The 16251-nt window shown below is 37.8% G+C and overlaps 1 protein-coding gene across 4 annotated transcripts in view; it reads right to left on the bottom strand.

Moving 5' to 3' along the window:
* cntln (centlein, centrosomal protein) overlaps positions 1-16251 on the bottom strand; it is a 144168-nt gene that overhangs the window by 96181 nt on the left and 31736 nt on the right. The gene's annotated exons all lie outside the window — the stretch shown is intronic.

The raw sequence follows: 16251 nt of genomic DNA, 5'->3' as shown, positions 1-16251 counted from the left end.
TGTTTTGTTTAGCACGAAGCCTTTCACACTCTTCAAACTGTGTTATGTGCGTTGTACGGAGATGATGGAAGAGGTTGGTTGTGGCACTCTGCTATACAGCGATCTGCATGCGACAAATTCTACAGCTGGGCGACTTTTGTTGCCCATCTTTTTTGTCAAAACCAAACCATCTCCAGGCTAAAGAAGCTGACCCACGTCTCGCTGTTAGTTCTTCTGGCACTGGTTTTGAGGATGACTGTGTATTTTCGCTTTCTTCGCACATATTTGTGTTGTTGTGCTCGAAGCTAGATAACAAGTGACTGATGAGTAACATACGCACGGCACACTGCAATGATGTAAGATGTCAGGGGCACTGAGGCATTATGGGCAGTTCACCGTATTAATAAAAATGTTTTAAGTTTTAAGAAAAAAAAAAAAATTCTAGAAAAACTTGTTCGTGTTCGGAGGCTATTCGGGTGGATCTCTTGGGAAAATGCATTCCATCTTTTGGACTCATCATTATACAAAGCAATTTTCTAATGATGCAATCATGAAGCTCGCCACTTGAGGATGCCACAGACATTTAAGAAAAACTTTTTAACTTCAGACTTCAGTTTTCCGCAAACTACGCATATTTTGCCTTTTCTAGCAGCTATTTTATTAATTGTACATCGGCTTTACTCTTTACGTTTTTGGATTGTTGCTTCAACCTTAGAAACATCATAACACACAGGTAAGCACTCCGTGGTTGTATTGCAAATTAGTAGCAGATTACTCTCCTGTAATTGAAGAACGATCGTGATTTTGTAAAAAAAAAACAAAAAAAACTTAAAATACAGTCAAACAAACCCCTACTTCATTATTAAAATTGCTACATATAATTGTTTAGAAGGTTATAGTATGCATTATTTGTTTTCTCTTTAACTTCTTTCAGCTCTTTTCATGTTTGAGGGGTCGGATTGTACAAATTATGAAATATTCGATATCCCAATTTTGCATATCGTCCAAACAATTTGGATATTATCATCTAAACGATATATCGCCCACCTCTAGTCTCGGGCCGACCACGACTGAGGTGCCCTTGAGCACCAACTGCTCCCCAGGTGCCGCAGCATAAATGGCTGCCCACTGCTCCGGGTGTGTGTTCATGGTGTGTTTGTGTTCACTGCGGTGTGTGTGGCACTTTGGATGGGTTAAATCAGAGACAAGTTTATAAGAGACAAGTCACTTCCTCAATCCTCAATACAACTAGTGGCGGCAGTGGCTCAGTGGTTCATGTAGTTTGTCTACAAACCGGAAGGTTGGTGGTTCAATCCCCGGCTCCACCTGACCAAGTGTCGAAGTGTCCTTGAGCAAGACACCTAAACCCAGCTGCTCCCTACGAGCTGGATGGCACCTTGAATGGCTGACACAGCAGTCGGTGTATGAATCAGTGAGTGAATGAGTGAATGTGAGGCAACTTGTAAAGCGCTTTGGATGGCCATGTGGTCTGTTGAAAGTGCTATATAAATGCAGTCCATTACCATTTATATAAGGAAAACCTTTAACGCCAAAGATGGCGGTTGTGTGCACTGACACTGACGTATGCGCACAGTTGAGGAACCCTTATGTATGCGTAGTAAAGGTATAACCTGTGGGGAAAAACCTTTTTTTTAAACCTTATTTTAGGGCAAAGTCATCACATTTTTTCAGCGACTTTTTATCATATTTCACTGCTGTTTTTATGTCCCGGTGACCAGTGAAAGTGCAGTTCTGACTCTGCCCATTCATTTAGATAGGAGCTGGTCTTGTCATTCTGAAATAGCTGCCCGGATGCGTTGCCAAGATGGCGGCCGAGTAGCAAGACTTGCCTGAAAGGACTTTGGTTAAATGCAGAGCACAAATTCTGAGTATGGGTCACCATACTTGGCTGTATGTCACGTCGCACACATTTTATATATTAGGGATGGCACGGTTCGCTGAAAAAAAAAAAACGTTCGGTTCACCACACATGGTTTGGCACACACTGGGACCGTGGTTCAACTTAAATCTGACAAAGCATCTGTAATATGGTTTGCTAATAAATAACATGTAAAACAAACAGGGTTCAGCTAATATATGTTTCTGTTGATGCATGTGCATTCTGGAATCCCAGACATAAAAAACGTGGACAAACCATGCATTCTTGTTCAATGTGAATGCCTTATGCTGGAATATGAGCAGTCATTTATTCCGTCATCAACCGGGTACTGCGCACACAGATGAGACTTGAACAGCACACATTGATATATGTGTTTAAATTAAACTTATTTAAACTGTGTCAGTTTAAACATTTAAGAGCCAGAGGACGTGAGCTCACACTTGCAGTGTGAAGATTTGTGAGTGTGCTCATTCGAAGTGTGCAAACCCACGCCTCAGAGCGGGCACAAATATAATCTCTCTCTGAAGTACTGTTTAAATGGAAAAATTCACATAAAAATTATGTCAATTAAAAAGCTTTTGCAACTTTAATAAAAAACAATCTTTTTTTAAATGTATATATATATATATATATATATATATATATATATATATATATATATATATATATATATATATATATATATAGATAGATAGATAGATATATAGAAAGATATAGATATATAGATATTAATTATACAGACAAATATGTGATGCTGTTTTACATTACTTTATAAAATTTCTGTACCTAAAAACTAATGCTAGACTGCCCTAAATAAAAAAACTAAAAAAACTGAAAATCACTGTATATTTTATTTGTATCTTTACTCTATTGTATTTATTTGTGCTGTTGCTCGTAGTCATAGTATACATACATATATATATATATATATTTTTTTTTTTGTATAGTTTCTCCATAAACAGAACACACACACACACACACACATATATATATATATATATATATATATATATATACACACAGTACAGATCAAAAGTTTACTATTACTATTTTTTTATGTTTTTGAAAGAAGTTTCTTCTGCTCATCAAGCCTGCATTTATTTGATCAATAATACAGAAAAACAAAATGTAATATTGTGATATTATTACAATTTAAAATAATTGTTTTTTAAATGTATTATACTTTAAATTATCATTTATTTCTGTGATGCAAAGCTGAATTTTTAGGATCATTATCACATGATCCTTTAGAAATCATTATAATACGATTCATTATCAAAGTTGGAAATAGTTCTGCTGCTTAATATTTTTTCAGAACATGTGATACTTTTTTAGGATACTTTGATGAATAAAAAGTAAAAAAAAAGACACACACGCACACATATATACACACACACACACACACACACACACATATATACATATATATATATATATATATATATATATATATATATATATATATATATATATATATATATATATATATATATATATATATATATATATATATATATATACATACATACATATGTATCTTACGTTCGGGAACACAGGAGACGAGAGATCCAAACGCAGTGTGAGTTTAATGGGTAATCCAAAATCAGAATCCAACAAGCAGGGGGCCAAAACCAAAAATCAATCCAAAACAAACAGGGATAGGAACAGGAACAGAAACTCGAAATTAGGAACGCGAGGAAACTGGGTGACGGAAAGTAAGGACTCCATGAAAACAGACCAGTTAATAAAGGCAGGGTAATGACTATCAAGTGGAGACACCTGAGTGCAATTAACAGGACTGCAATTACTTTGATGAAGGGACAAGGCTTTGTGGGAATTGTAGTGCCTGCGGTGAGGTGCCTATGGGGAAGTAAGACCTCTAGTGGACAACCAGAGAAACAGAGACCAGACACTGTGATATTACCCCCTCCTCCACGGAGCAGCTACTAGATGCTTCACCCGAACACAAGAACAGACCAAGGAACACAGAGACCAGGAGGGAGGTGGAGCGGCAGAGGACCAGGGGGAGGGACGGAGGGCCAGGTAATATAGGGAAACAGAGACTAGGAAGTGCCAAAATACAAAAACAAAACAACAACAAGGAGACCAGGAGGGAGGTGGACCGGCGGAGGTTCAGGGGGAGGGACAGAGGGCCAGGTCCATAGAGGGAAACAGAGAGAAAACAAAAAAAAAACTAAAACAAAACAACAACAAAACACAAGTCCAGGAGAGAACAGAAAGTTCAGTGGCCCAGGGCAGGACCGACAGGGCAGGAATCCAGGGTGGAGCAAGGTGGAATTGGAGCCATGTGGTTGAGACAGAAGCCCACCAGGACTGCGCGGAAGTCCATTTTGGTATGCTTTGGAATGTGCAGCATCGCTGCAGAGCCATTGGTTTGTTTTTTTAATTGTACTGCACGAACCAATGGCCATGCAGTTATACTGCATTATTGAAAAAGGCTTCAGTTCAGGAGAAAAAAAATTACTTTTTCCAATAGCGTCTTTACAGACGCAGTACGAGTGAAGTATCGATAGGGAACTTTACTTTTTACTATCAACTTTGCTTATAAGCATGCATATTACTAGCATGTTGGCTGTTTATTAGTCTGTCCAAACACTGCCATTTAAAAAAAAAAAATCAGTAGATCAACAGTAGATAAAAATGTGTATGTGTGTGTGTATATATATATATATATATATATATATATATATATATATATATATATATATATATATATATATATATATATATTAGGGCTGTCAAATGATTAAAATTTTTAATCAAATTAATCAGAATTTTCAGTGGATTAATCATGATTAATCACTATTTGCAACTACACTTGAATCCTAACCATTTTTTTTCTGAAATGCATACCAAAAGATAAATAACAGGACACAGATACATAATTTTCATGTATTGTTTCATCATGTGGTTCTTTTTTTCTGAATTTCAAAAGTTTAACATTTACTTAGATCAAATTTACCTGAGCACTATATCAAACCATGCCATTTAACTACAGATAGTGTAAGAGTTTTAGGTGAACCAGTGGTTAAATATAGCCACATATCTATGAAATTATGGATAGAGAAACTCGAAAGAATGAACTCAGAAACAAAAACATGCGCCACAATCACATAAGCAGCACTCTGGGCACTCTTGTTTTTGGGAGGTGTTCATTTGCTCTGCCACAATACTTTAGGATCGATATTTTCACGTTCTGAAGGCTTCAAGTGCCAGTAAAACCAAGTAAAAATGCATATGCTTTCCCAAACAGCTGTAATTTTCGCTGCATTGCATGTAGGCGTTCTGCGCATGCGCAGTGTGAAACACAGGACGCTATAACACAGTGATCCTCAAATCTGGATCGCAAGATCCACTTTCCTGCGAAGTTTAGCTCTAACCCTAATCAAACATGCATGAGTTTGCTAATCAGTGTCTTTAGGATCATTAGTAAATCACAGGCAGGTGTGTTTAATTGGAGTCTGCGCTAAACTCTGCAAGAAACTCGCGAGCCAGATTTGAGGATCACTGCTATAACAGGAAGAAGAAGCTCCAGCGTATCAACTACCAAAGTCATCTCTGTTTATCGAGCTTGGCATGAATGTATTTGTGAGTAACTGGGGTAAAACCTTAAGCTTCTTCGGTGTTTTCGTCGCGGCGCTCGCTGCTGTTTTTTACTATCTTGAGAATTCAGAGATCGACGAGACTTTCCTAACCTGAATAATTTGTCACACTGCGCATGCGTGAAATGCGTTAAAAAATTTGACGTAATTAACGACAAACAACTAATTAACGCCGTTAACGCGCTATTTTTGACAGCCCTAATATATATATATATATATATATATATAATTTTATTTTTGTTTGCAAAGCTTGTAGAACATGCAATAGTGGCACATTTCGATTCTGAATGTGCAGCACTCAAATGTATTTAATTAAATCACTATTTTTTCTATTCTCAAATTTAAGACCTCTTAAAATTATAAATCTGAATTTTGATATACTTGAAAGATATTTTTGGCCTTACATTTTATCAAACTAATTTAACGTCACATCTACAAACAAAGTAATAGATATAGCAGTTACATATTGTCAAAATGGCTTAAGTGCCACTAATGCAGTGGGCTGTGTAAAATAAACCTCTCACTGCCCCACCAAATCTTACCGGTGAGTCAGTTTACTTTACAATCCAAGGAGAAAAAACTTTTCCCTTATAAAAGAGAAGAAAAAAAACAAACTGGGCTATTGCCATGTAAATGCTCATACCAGATATCCCATGTGAATATTTCTATTTTTAAGTGTCCTTGCCCTGAATTTTTTTTTTTTTTTTTTTTTTTTTTTTTTCATTTGCATTTGGCATGAATAGCCCTTACCTGGCCCACTGGCTTAAACAAAGGCCACAGTACAAGATAACTCTTCACATGCATACTTTTATTCCATAAACTGTAGATAAAACTGCAGCACAACCACTACAAGCTTATTCAGATAGTAGTATATGCTTACTGACTTCAGCTTGTCTTAAAACAATTCAGGGAACATTCGTTTTGAAAATATACACAAATGCTTGGGTGACCATTCAACCATCATCTCATTTTTGGACTTATGCATTTCACATAATGCCTAGACAGTTTTAAAAGGGTTTTGGAAAGAAAACCAGTAAAAATGCACTGTTCTAAGGGTGCACTTAAGACTATGCAAATAAGTTCCATATGGAGAAAAAAAGGGTAAGCCATCCCTTTGTAACCCTTTCTGATGTCAACAGCCAAGCAAAACAGTGGAATGGAAAAGTGTCATATATTACAATCTCTTCCACATCAGAAAGGGAATGCTTTTAATAAAAGTATGCTCTCAACATAAGAGGCGGGTCACTTAAAACAAAAATTGTAAAAATCCATTTATGTTGCATGGAATTCAGTGGTGGAAATGTTTATTATTTCCAGAGATTTGTTGATTATCAGTTCCATCACCAAAATTATTCATTCACTGATTCGTTCAGTGACCATTTCTTCATATTACACAAATACGCCAGCAGTTGGCGAAAAAGAGTGTCTAATGTGTTATGTCTTAAGTCAATGAACGTATTTACTTGTAACAAAAACTGATTTGGCTTTATTAAAGTCTGTGCATGATTGCATTAAATAAATAATCTAAATAAACTGTAAATTGTTGAGTTATGTTCTGTATTCCAAATATGAAAACAAGCGTATGTGCACCAATAACTGCGCTTTGTATCTGCTGATTGCTGATTGAGATTTACATGCTTGGCTGACTGACCCTGTAGGTACTCATTCATTTCATTCACAAACGAGATGTATCAGTTCATTAAACTCTTTCACCTACGAGAATATCATATTCGTTCACTACATTCAACAAGTCACATGCTCCGTCACATCTTGAGTAACTCTTTGACAGGATGAAACAGCTGCTAATAGCGCCGCGCTCGCTCGCTGCTGTGGGAAGAACTTCACTGAACAAGAAATTTGTCTTTTACTGTCTATGGTCAGTGGATTATGTAAACGAGAATGATTCGTTCACCTAAAAGATTTGTTCACGAACGAACCATCATAGTGCAATTACCTATAGCATATATTAAATATCTGGAATAGATATTTTCATATTTTATTAGATTCTTTGATGAGGTTAAGTAGCAACTTCCGTGTGTCCCGATGCGTGGGGCGGGTCGGGGCGGGTCAAGAAATGTTATTTTATTTGCGGGGCTAAATAATTTAATAAAAGCGGGACCCGCATCACAAGTAGCCACCAGACCAATCATCATAACAAGCAGAACACAAAACATCAATAACAAAATCACTTTTCAGAGACCTAGACATTAGAATATTCTCTCAGTATATGATTATATAATGTGCAATATCTAATGATATCTAGAGATGTAACAGCATGAAAAATTCTTATCACGATTACAGTGACCAAAATTATCAAGGTTATCAGTATTATCAGGATATTGTTAAAATGTGCTGGAGAAAAAGTACTGACACACAAATCACTTCAAGTGTTATATTTAAAAATCAACAAACAACAAATAAAATTACTTTTTGTTTGCATAATCACTAAAACAATAACATTACCAATGATGTTCGGATTTTAAATGACAACTTGACTTACAATAGCATCTAAGTTTAATAAAGTTAAATTAAGTTACTAATAGCATGTTTAAATATCTAATGTAAATGTTCAAATAAAGGTTTGAAAAAGTTTAATAAAAATGTAAACCTCACATTTCAGCATTTAAATAAAGAAAAGAAATGTGAAAATTAAAATGATTTATAAATTATTATATGTATTTTATCCGCTCCATAAATTATTCTAGATAACTTCTGAATCATTTAAAAGTGTGAAATCCACATAAGCTTGTTTTTCATCAACCGGTCAAAATGTACAGCAGGGCATCAAATTCGGTCCATTTTTGGCCAGACCGAAACTGCACAGAGGCTGGATGTAAATATTAAGTCTCTGTAAATCCACTTACTGACAGCAGGTGGTGCTTATGGAAAAGCTGAATTAGAGCGGTTTCCCATAAACTCTGTGGACAAAGGAGTATTGCGATTAAGAACACTTACTTTAGGCATAACATGAAGCGACGATAAACTATATGCCATTGAATGTTTCTGAAGACAGTTCCCTTAGCACTCTTTTAAGACCCCCAGCTATTCCGCCCAGTTTTCACTCAAAATGAAACTATTCTGCCTGCTCTGCACACGTGTGACTGTTACTTGAAACTGTGCAGTATACTGGACAGTAGGCTATTTATTTATTTTATATGATTATCATTGGCACCCCGTCCTAAATCGCCGCCCTTCACCAGGCTCCCGACATTAGTGGGTGTGTGAGATAGGAGGGGCACTGGATGAGCCAAGGATGGCGGCGTGTTATGGGGCACACCAGATGTATATATAAAAGACCAAAAGCATGATCAGTGAACAAGAGCAGTGACTGTAGAAATCAAAGAGAGAACCCCTTCGTAAAAGCTATTATTATTATTATTATTTTAGAAAAGGTGAATGAAAAAGTACTACATGATTTATTCTCGTCATTTACAAAACTATGAAAACAATATTATGTATATAAAAAGAGAGACCGCATATGCTTAAGCATCTATAATAAATGCAGGAACCTGTATGGTAACAGAAAAAGAAGTAGTTCAACAATTAAGAACCATTGAAACCTATCGTAAATATTTAAATATAATTGGGCATATAAAGAACAACACCAGTGATCTCTATTGTTCCTAATAGTGACACTAACCTAAGAACACAATGAACATTTATTAACTGTTGGAACAAAGTAGGCCTACATTTGAAAAAGAAAAGATATGGATCATAAGTGATTATAGGATCTGAAAGCCTAAAATCAAGGAGTCTACAACAGTGGTTTTCAACCTGTGGTCCGGTGGTATTGCAGGTGGGCCGCCAATTATTTTCTGTTCATTTCCAGTCCATTCTAGGGCTGTGCGATTAAAAGAAAACGTCCTAAAATCACGATTTGAGCGTGCGCATATGCCTAACTCCAGGTTCACACACTGTCTGTGATGCGCCTTTTTTCGGAGCCAATGTTGACGGATCAGAGCGTTCTCACTGCGGTAAAAGGCTAGAAATTAAAACGTGCGAAAATAATTCATGTCTAACACATGAGCATAGAGTGAATTTGTTAGTGAACAGGATGCAGTTTAAGTGAGAGGAGACACGTTTTAAGTGTGCACACTCTCTCCTCGCAAAGCAGCGTGTATCTGAGCAAGCACGACCGGTTTTGTGACAGAGCAAAGGAAATTTGCTGCGAACAGAGAGATTCGCACTCGTGCATTATTTTAATGTGCTTTCGCGTTATTTATGCGCTCTCACTGCTGACCGCATACACATACTGTATACACACTGCAAACACCTGAGGCACCGCTACAATTAATGAGCTCTATGAACAATGCATGGCAAAAAAGAAAAAAAAGTCCCTGTATACAGGATTTTTTTTTAGTCTATACATTTTTTTACATCTTCACTATAGTGATAATTTTGACTTATGTCTGTTCTAGAGATGTTACAACTTTTTGATAAAGCTCTGATTGGTTTTCTTTTGGAAATATGTTTCAAATTAATCCTGAATGCATTTATGACTGTAAAAGCACAATTGCAAAATTGATCAAAAAAATCGCGATAGTTTTTTTTTTTTTTTGTCCATATCGCACAGCCCTAGTTTATTCAATAAATATAGTTTAAAATCTAGCTTCCGAGTACTAAGTTATTAACCCAACCATAGAGGGGTCAGTTAATTTTTTTGAAGTGGGCCGCGCATTTGGTTGTGTGGGCCGCGAGTTGAAAAAGTTTGGAAACCACTGGTCTACAATCTTCTATCAGGCAGAATACAGACTCTTTTAAACTAAGCCATAAGATTACATCAAAGGCATCATGGTAAGAGTAAGGCAACATCCACCTCATAGATTAAACAACAGTTCATGCATGCTTTTTTTTGACCTTGTAATTTTTATATCAAAATGCTATAACTTGATGTTCTAGTGAGATGACAACCTTCTCTTTGCTCATGTATACTGGACCTCTCCAATCATTTCTACTTTAACCCCATCCCTGCAAGCTCACATTCATTTCCCTCTATTTTTGATTGCAACATGACATCCACATCTCAAAATCCAATTAACCCCTGATGGACTGAACCAAGTCTCCGAACAATTTATTATCATTTTTTTTCCTCGATAATCCACTACTTTCAGATGTATGTCACAATTTGGAAGAAAGATTTATAACTAATTCAGTTTATGGCTGCAACTAATGATTATTTTGATAAACTATTAGTTGGCCAATAATTGTTTCAATTAATCGAATAAAAAAAGCCAAATTTTCTTTTTTGTTAGTTATATGGACAAAAAAATAAATAAAATAAATAAAAAACACATTATTTCACATTCTGCACAGTGTCCTTGAAATATGCTAACTGAATGCTATGAAAACATACAGTGCTTCATGTATTAGACCACCTGTCATAATAAAAGACAAAAAGCAAATATTTTAGGAATGTCAAAAAAAAAAAAAAAAAAAAGTTATTGTCTTTTTTTTTGGCAAATAACAAACTGAAACAAATAAATAGTACTTATTCACATAATAACAAAAATGGCCTCCTAAGCCTTTCATAACAGCTTTCATTCTTTAGGTCCTTTTTGACTGTAATTGGGCATCTGGAAAAAACACTATAAAATGCTTGACAATTTTTTCTGCCTTTCTTTCATAGACGAAAGCAATAATCATATTACAGCATTAGAAATAGCCTACTGCTGTTACCAAAGAGCTTACACAAATTGGAGTACTAACCTATACAGAAAGCTAAAAAATGATTTTTGTAATCACCAATACTGTTAGAGTAGCAATGGCACAAAACCTTACCTAGTTTGTTAAAAACCTTACATCAATTTTATTTAAATACATTTAAGCACTGTATAGTAAATATAGTTTAAATATCTACATTAAAAATGAAAATAATAATAAATATAATAAAGCCGAATAAAACCACAAACTCAGTTCTGGTTCTGGCCAATAGGTAAGAATAATGTTCTGCAGGAACACACGCTTACTTTGATCACAGTCACGTTTTACTGTCATTTCTTTATCCTATAACAGACTGTTATGAAGTGTCTGATATTTATATTCAGACAATTACATGCTATTATCAGGTATGCAGAACTTCAAAAAAATGTACATTTCTACCACATTACACAATCGTCTTTAATCATTGTGGCGAGTGGGGCGGGGCCGAGGGACGTGAGAGAAGGAGGGACGCGCTGCTGAAGATCCCTTGTCGCTGTGGTGAATCTGCGGTGCCATCGAGCTGGCAATGAGTGTGCCGCCATGGACGCTCGAGGCGATGGGCTGGAGCGAGTTGCCGGGGACGGGCGAGCTCGCTGCCCGCTGCCCACGATATGGAGGGGCGGCTGCCGTCCGTGAGGGAGCGGAGGAGTCGGCGCCGTTCGCTAGGAGGAAGGAATCCGGAGGAGCAGGGAACGGGGGACTCCTGCCGGCTGCCCAAAACCGGAGGAGCCGTCGCCGTCCACCGGGCGGTGGAGGGGTGTCATGCAGTCCGCCGAGGGCCATCCAGTGCCACCGCCAGGCACCGCGGATGAGATCACCCAGCTGGTGGAGGGCCGAGCAGCAGTGCGTCTGGGAACCAGAATTTTTTTTTCCTCTCTCCCCTCTCTCGTCTCTGTCGCTCCCCCTTCCATCTCCTTTTCTCTTGCCTCGTCTGTCCTACCCCCAGGTTAAAAATTGCTTCCCGGGGTAAAAATATAATTTTTTGCAAGGGTTGCCTTGGTAAAATTCACACTTTAGGGGTTAAATATCACGTTATTGGTATTGGGGTTGCTTCAAACCGCGGACATGTAAAAAAAATCGCAGACTTGGCAACACTGGTTCAGGTGGAGCAGCAGTTCCTACACAGAGCCGTAGTCTATCGACAACTAACACAAAATCGTTTTCAAAATCGACAAACAATCGCCTGCGATTTTAAAATCGATTTTGTGTAGATTGTCAGTGAATTATGGCTCGGTGGAAGCGACCACAATACCAATAACGTGATATTTAGCCCCTGAAATGCGAATTTTACCAAGGCAGCCCTGCTAAAAAACGTAAATTTTAACCCCGGGAAGCAATTTTTATCGGGGAACCTCCTGGAAGCGCGATTGGGTTAGTTTTGGATTTGTTGTGGAAACCTGGCAACCCTGATCTGAAACGCACGTGCTGGAGATATACTTCTAATTACAGGAGCGTCTTTACTGATGAGATGTGCATGAAAATCGCATTCGATTTTTTGCACAGTACTAATTTTAGTTTATGTTTTGCTTTTTATTTGCGCGCATCAGTCGTCCGTGAGGGGCTGATGCGCTGTTTTGTTTATTTTGTGATTATTAAAGTTTCTGTTTGATTGTGCGCCGGTTCCCGCCTCCTTCTTCCCGATGAATAGGAAGTTTTATTATTACAATCATTTTTATACTGTTAATTTGAAATCTCTCTGCTAGTGACACTCAAAAGCACTTTGACCAAAGTGAATTGACCAAAGTAACTACATCATTGGTATTTCTATGAAGATCACTAGCAAAGTTATATCAAAGTAGGGCTGTCACTTTTGTGAAAAAAATCCTTTTAAATTTTTAAGACACAAGTGTTCATTGAATCGATTGTAAAAAAGACATTTCCTTTTTCAATGTCAAATAACGGACGAACGTAAAGAGAGCGCTGGAAACGCACAAGTCAGCAATATTTCTTATATATTGGCATGAAGTTTCGTGCAGAATAACAAACAGCAACAGGAGTGCAACATTCTCGAAAAAATAAATGTACAGAGGGGACGGCTGCCATAACAAAAGAAAAACATTACTGCAGGCTTCAACCCGGCTGCATTTATAATTTAGGCAATTCAAAAATCTCCAAGATTATTTTAAATAAGGATCAATCCATTTCCAACAACTGTTCAAAAAATGAAACTTCGGTAACACTTTAGTATAGGGTCCAATTCACACTAATAACTATTTGCTTATTAGCATGCCTATTATTAACATATTGGCTGTTTATTAGTGCTTATAAAGTACATATAATGCATTACATCAATAATCCTACCCAATACCCTAAACTTAACAACTACCTTATAAACTATTAATAAGCAGCAAATAGGGAGTTAATTGAGGCAAAAATCATAGTTAATGGTTAGTTAATAGTGAGAATTGGACCCTAAAATAAAGTGTGACCGAAAATTCAAATGGACTTGAGAACAGGACATGTGTGTTTTTTTATTGAACATAACCGACACTTAGGCTAGGCAGCAAAAAGGCTAGGGCCATTACAAATTTATTGGACAGGAAAACAAGTCGATCAACATTTTCGGGGTCCAGAGCAGAGCGTTTTTTATTCACTATATGTCCAGCTGATGAGAAGATGCGCTCCGACCGCACTGATGTCCCAGGGACACTCAGGTACAGCTGCGCAAGTTGGGAGGTATTACTGCCAATTTTCCACCACAAAAGCCGGTCGCTGTCAGCTTGCAATGGTCCTTTTCATAACTCAGAATCTCCTGTAACTAGATGCGCGAATGAGGCGAATTCGCGTCTACCGCACCGTGAGCCCTTTACATTGACTTAACATTGAAATCATTCGCGCCAGACGCTCTATTCGCGTTTGGTGTGAACGCAGCATAAGAGGTCGCTTTCGACATAACTGGGTCTTATAGGCGCATAAAATTGATGGTATTTTCTGTCTAGTTTCGCAACGCATACTGCACTTTCGGAATTCTTTATTTTCTTTTCTGCTTGTTTGAGAGTTTTGTTACATCTATATTTGTAAATTGTTTAATTCTTTTAAAATTAATTCTGTACATATTTGGTTCAAATCGATTCCCTATTTTCATCTTCAAAACTTTTTTTGGTTGGTCCGCTCGAATGTGCAAATAAAAGTGACAGCCCTATATCAAAGAGAGTGTTTTTCTTTTTGGGATATGTTCTTTGAGTACTTCTCTGGGAACAAGGCACTGACAAGCGTTTCCACGCCAACCTGGCACCTGTAGCATTATTGTGGCCTGACATTTCGCCTGTCAGCCAATAGGACAAGGCTGACTTTTCCCCCCACTTAAACCCCACAGCAGGAGGAATGCCTCAGTGAGCCGGGTCGTTCCCCAAATGCCCGTAAATATTAGTCTTTGCTTCACAGCTATTTGAAGAAAAAAAGAAGGGGGGGGGGGGTATTCTCCGCAAAAGATTACATGGGACTTTTCAGGGGTGAACATATAGATTTTCCTGACAAGAAGGCCCTCTATTATTCTGACCTTAGCCAAGACGAACTCTGGCAGAGACAGCAAGTGCACCTTTCAGCTTGAGTGGCCAGGGCCAGGAGACTTGTCGAAAGGCTTTCTGAAAGGGAGGAAAGCTTGTTTACCGCTGCTATGACACGGCAGCCCTGCTGGGCGGGAAATGCAGGGCCCTAAACCCTGTTATTATTAACAAGGACAAAGAGAACAAGCCAGCCTCAGACTGGTTGCCAATGTGACAAGTATGGATTTACTGCTCAGAAATTCACAAGAGGACACTCAGCCTTCAAACCAGAAAGACAGAGAATATGAAACAGAGAAGTGAAACAAAGCAGAGCACTAATGAAGGCCTGTTCAGATTGAGTGACCAACGTTTGTATCTGAGTGACATCACATCATAAGGGGGGTGTTTAAAGTACCCGGCACGCATCCACCTGGGCATCAGAATCAATATGAACTGGAGGATGAGTACTCCACACCGCAGGAACCATTGACTGTCACTGAGCCTCACAAACTGAAGCATCTGACAGACAAAAACACAGACAAGATTAGTTTCCTCCAGATTTAAAAGGAAGGAAATGCAGGAACGGCGAAGATGGGAGCAGAGAAGAGTGCAGGGTAAGAGAGAGAGGCTTGGAAAGTCGAAAAGAGAGACATGGATGATTGGTTTAGTGAAGAGCTTGAGTTCTTCAGCAGTCTTCTCTCCCGCTGCCTCATTGCCTCTGCAGACAGTCAATGTGTGTGCGTTTGGATAATGAAAGATGGAGGTCAGTTAGAGGGCAGCGGTCAGAGGACAACATCTGACTCTACCTGCTATGAGCTCCTTCATGCTGAAACTTTACCAGTCAGATGCACGCATATGCAAATACACACTCATATCCAAAGGGGAGCCAGTGTATCAGACTACTATGGTTTTGCATTTAGAATTATCTTTTTAATTATATTTCATATATTTTTCATTTGTTTTAATTTGTTAAATGGTAATATTTAAAAATGTTTTACAGCATTACAGGTCAGTGTTTTGTAAAACTAAAATTACTTTGTGGCCATTTTATTTTTGCTTTAGGTCACACTATTAACTATTAACTACGACTTCTGCCTCAAACTAAAGTAGTTGTTAAGTTTAGGTATTGGGTTGGATTAATATTGAAGACTGCTCCCTAAAATAAAGTGCTACCATGTTAGGGGGCAGTGGTGGCCTAATGGTTAGAGAGACAGACTTACAACCCAAAGGTCGTAGGAGGGAATGACCAGTGCTCTCTTCCACGATCTATACCATGACTGAGTTGAGACCCTTGAGCAAGGCACCGATCTCAAAACTGCTCCCCAGGCGCTGGAGCAAAAATGGCTATCCACTGCTCTGGGTGCATGTTCACTGCATGTGTGTGTGTTCACTACTCACTGCTGTGTATGTGCACATCACTTTTTACATTTTTTTAATGTTTTGGAATCATGAAATTTGTCTTGAAATTTGCATACTGGTATATTTATTATTATGTTTCTTTTAGTGCCTATTTATTTAGCATATACTTTTTTATTATTATTTATTTTTTTAAATTATATTTGAT

Source organism: Carassius auratus, chromosome 26, assembly GCF_003368295.1.
Source record: "Carassius auratus strain Wakin chromosome 26, ASM336829v1, whole genome shotgun sequence".
NCBI classification, from domain to species: Eukaryota; Metazoa; Chordata; class Actinopteri; order Cypriniformes; family Cyprinidae; genus Carassius; species Carassius auratus.
The sequence above is the reverse complement of the archived record's forward strand: the minus strand, read 5'-3'. Positions and strand labels throughout refer to the sequence as shown.